The sequence below is a fragment of the Chaetura pelagica genome, unplaced genomic scaffold, assembly GCF_000747805.2.
Source record: "Chaetura pelagica isolate M959 unplaced genomic scaffold, ChaPel_1.0 scaffold405, whole genome shotgun sequence".
Lineage (NCBI taxonomy): Eukaryota > Metazoa > Chordata > Aves > Apodiformes > Apodidae > Chaetura > Chaetura pelagica.
This window is the reverse complement of record NW_009953489.1, coordinates 512,075-516,542: the sequence shown is the minus strand read 5'-3', so window position 1 is coordinate 516,542 and position 4,468 is coordinate 512,075.

The following is a 4,468-nucleotide window of genomic DNA, read 5'->3' as shown; positions in this document are numbered from 1 at the left end:
ATTCCTGCGCCTGTTTTATGTGAATTTCTCTGCAAAAACATTAAGAAAGTGGCCACAATGTGTGCAGACCTCAAACAGCCTCTGCTAGCACATGAAGGATCTCTCACGTGCTGCTTCTGTTGCTGTTGTGTGTAGACCTGTTCTGTAGAAAAACTGAAGAGAGTAATTAAATCTGCCCTGCCCTGAACTATGCTATTGCAGTTGTTTCAGTCCAAATTGCCTGGAAATTATCATATGCCAGGGAAAAATATTTTTTTATTTAATCCTGTGCTGGAGTAGTGTGGTTTTGACCTCAGCGTTGGAGAGCAAAGGCTGGAGCCTGGGTATTTGTCCTTCCTGCAGCACCAAATCCACCTTGTTGCTTTCATTTGGCAAGGAGGAGGAAGGCTGCTTTTCGTGACAGTACCAAGGGAAAATAATTGGCGTGAGGATAGTAACTGTGAGTTGCCATTCCTTAACAATAGAGATTCCACTAAAGTACTAATAATTACTGTTAATATCTTACAGTGGAAACTTTCAGAGTGAACGAGCGCTGGTGGAGGCAGCGTTTAACAACGTCTGCTGCCATGATAAGAATGCAAATAAGCGTTATTAGCCTAATGATTTTGCTGTCGCCATGGCTGTGCAGCAGTAGTGTTGTGAATATGTCATGCGGTACCCGTGAATTTGGAAAGTGTGTCAAAACACAACTTCAATTAGTTTGCTCTAATTATGGCTCTAGAGAGTTCATAACTATATCACTCCTCATTAAAAGAGATTTTCTTATATGGATTAATACAGCACATAAAGGGATGTTTGAGCCATCTGAGGCAGAGCTGTGTGGAGGGAGGATGCTTGCAGTGTGGTGGAAGGTGCCATGGGTCTGGAGCAGCACCAGGCCAGATCGTGTGCTCCTTGTGCAGGGCAGGGGCTGGGGAGCTCCCCGAGTGGGCAGGAGCAGTCGGGTCAGCTGGTGGGTGACCACCTCGGGATCCCTCAGCATGTGAACCTGGCAGATGATTCTGGACAGTCTGTTCAGTTAAAAAAAAATAAATCAAAAGGCAACAAAATAACCCCAGGAAGAGCCAAGCCAAAACACATAATCCCCAGCAGGAGCCATACTTGATGCTAAAATAGAAATGTGGCCTGAAAGCTTTGCTGTGATAAAGGTCAGGGAGCATGGGTAGTGAGCAGCCTGTGCCAGTCTGGCATCTCCAAAGGAGCCCTGCAGGGCCCTGGGTGCTCTTGTACCTTTCACAGGATATTTGTAGTGTCTTTTAAATGCTGTCTTTTTGTATTGCCTGAGTGTGTTTCTGCTTTGCAGAACCAGGAAAAGGTTCCTGTGCTCACAGGTGAGCAGTTGGTGAAGGGTTAAAATAGTAATTGTTTAAATCTTTTAGGCTTTCCTCCCAGTTCTGTGATAATTTGATGAAGAACTTCACCCTAATTAAATATTCAAATTATGAATAAGTGTCAATATGGCTTCCCATTGCCTGGAATGATGATTAATTGTATTCAAAACTCTAGTGGCCGCTGTAATCTAAACCAAACCGTTGTTCTTGATTATTTCTGTAACACATTCACCATGTTTTTGTTTTAAAATTTAAACTAGTAATTGATTTGCCATATGCCGCAGGGCTGCACATACTTTCACGATATGTGTTTAGGAACTTGGGGACTTTGTAACTGGGATTTTCTTGCTTTTCAGTGGCAGCCTCTTTTTTTTTTTTTGGTCTTCTACAATGCAAAATTATTTGCCTTTCACAACACATAAGGAAAATGCATTATGCAATCAGCTTAGTAAGTATAAGTTATATTGATCCTAGCCAAAGTTTGCATTAATTTATAAAAAGTTAGACTTGTTTTCCACTCTTCCTACGATGTCATGCTTTTGAAAAACAGAAGGGGAGACCTGATCTTCTCCTGGCAGTTCCTGCCTTCTGTTTTGTAATCTTGCAGCTAAGTGTTCTCGTTGGAGAGCCTTGGCTCGTGTTGGTGTGGCTTGGTGGGAGAGACAAAATGCCCATTCCTCCTAGCTCAAAGGTGGAAAGTGGCCATGTTTCCAAATGTCCTCCTAGCAGCCTGTGTCCTGTTCATGGTGCTGGCAGGCTGGTGATTGCTGAACGGACACTGGTCCTGAGAGCTCACGTGTGGGTGCAGGGCCACCGGTCCCAGGAGCAGGTCTCACTGTGCATCTCTCACAGGAAGCATTTGCACCTGCTGCCAGGGAATACCTCGGTTAGTGTGTTTCAATGTTGGCAAGTCTGAAATGGAGAGCAAACGGGAATCACTGTGGAGTTGGGCAGTGAGATTTGGAGATGTCACTTGTATGTGTGTGGTCACAGCCCACCAGGCAAAGAGCAATTCGTTTTAATTACACGTATGGAATGTGCACACCCTTCAGCATATGGTGTGTGCGAAACCCGGTGCTGGCATTTGCTGCCAGGCCTGCTTCTGGTGACTGGGGACTTGCTTCAGAAAGTCTTTTGCAAACTAAGGACTGAGAGCTGTGCTGGAAAGCTGCTGCTTGGTGGTGGGTTGTGGAGAAGGGCTTTCCAGGTGGAGGAGGGTCAGCCTCTCCTGCTGCAGAAGCTGGTAGAAGCTTTTTAAATACTCTACTCAGAAATTGTCTTTTAAAGCTCAGCTTTGTTTGCTTCCAAAACAATTCCTGTTGTTCTGTTTGTGATGAAGAAAGCGATCCCCCATACAATTGAGAAATTCAGAAGTCTTTGTTTGCTGTTTTGAAGCCTAGGAAAGTATTTTTGGATATTGCTATTAAGAAACAAATGAAATGTGTGTAATGCCTACAGGCAGCGGTCTTCTGTTGTAAAGTGTGTTCATGACAAACCTGCCTCTGCTCTCAGGCTCATATGGATTGTGTTTAAAACAGCAAACTGTTAGCCAAATTTGAAAATATTTTCACACCATCTTTTTCTGGTTAGAAATAGCTTTGGAAGGCACAAGAAAACTCAAACTGATATTTGCTTTTCCTTATTTTATCTGTGCTGTTCACCATCAGCTGCATCAAGGTCTAAAAATATATTGTTCTTCACAAAATGTGTCCCGCTTTCAAAGGCAGACAATTTCCAGATGATTTGCTCGATAGATAAAAACCTGCTAGCTAAGAATATTGGTTTGATAGTCTGCTGAAGAATGCAGGGGGCTGTTTCTTCCAGATCAGGTGTTTGTGAGAGGACACAAAGGCCTCCAGTTGCCTCTGGCTGGAGGGCAATGTCAAGGGTCTTGCCATGTCCAGCAACTCTTCCTGTCCCACAGTAGCTGCTGCCCCTGCTCTCAGGTTGCACTAAGCCTATCTATGAAGAGGGAGCATCTTCATTACATATGGTAACAGGGTCTGGAAGATCAGTGATAATGTTTTATAAAAATTCACATGGACCTGGAATCAGCATTAGAAAAACACAAGTTTGAGTTAAAAAAAGAAAAGCCCAACTCTCATCAAAGCATGGAAATCTGTGTGCTATCAATGATGTTTACTGGCAAAAAGCCTTTTCTCCTGACAGGCTCCTGGGTGGAGCCCTGTGGCAGCGAAGCTAGAGCTGTGTTGCTGTGTTGAGCAGCCTCCCTGGTGCTTCCCAGCCCCATCACTCCTGTTCCCCAGCAGCTTTCCTGGGCTGTGTCCCACAGGGCAGGGGGAGCTGGCAGTGGCTCCATGCCCTGTCCTGAGGGCTGTCGTGTCCATCCCAGTGCCAGAGGCTGGTACAGAGCAGCTCCATGTACAGCCCCAGGGGAGCAGGGCTGGCTGGTGCATCCCACCCTCCTGCACTGCATGGTCCCAGGAATGTCACCTGCATCATCTTCAGCATCTGTTCAGGCTTGTGGTGTGCTGGGTTTTCCTTTTAGTAAGCTCTGAGCCACTGAAAATAGTTTGAGCTTCACTTTCATGAGCTTTGTTTTTTCCTATATATGGGAAAGTTTAATGGAAAATGTAAAAATATGTCTGCTGCAGGAATGGTGGACAGAGCATTGTTGGGAGGGTGGGCATCATGCACTGCTGCAGCTAGAGAGGTGACGAGTGAAGTTTGCCTTCCCTTTCTTCTGGGGCTGCTGTGAGGGGAACTCACTCCCAGCCTCAGGGAGTGTGGGAGATGCAGCAGGCTCTGGCTGGCTTTGGACCAGGCCTCAGTCCTCAAGAGAGCTTCATGCCTTTTCAGGTGTGGGTATATCCAAGGCACTTGCTGTTAGTACTTTCTGCCTTGAGGAGAAGGAGATGCAGTTTTGTTCCACAGGCTGTTTGAGCTGACTCCTGAAGCAGTGTTGAGCCTTGCGTTTGTAGGAGGGATCGCCCTCACCAGCCACTGTGTGGGCTGTGCCAGAGCTGCTGTGTCCAGCTGGAGGAGGGGTGCCCACCCCTGTCCCTTTAGGGGGGTGGTTGTTGGCTGAGCCTGGGGTTCAGTGGGCGGAGGGGGCTTGTGCCAGGGTGTAGATGGTCTTGCTCACAGCTGGACTGAGGAGCAGGTCAAGCTGCTGA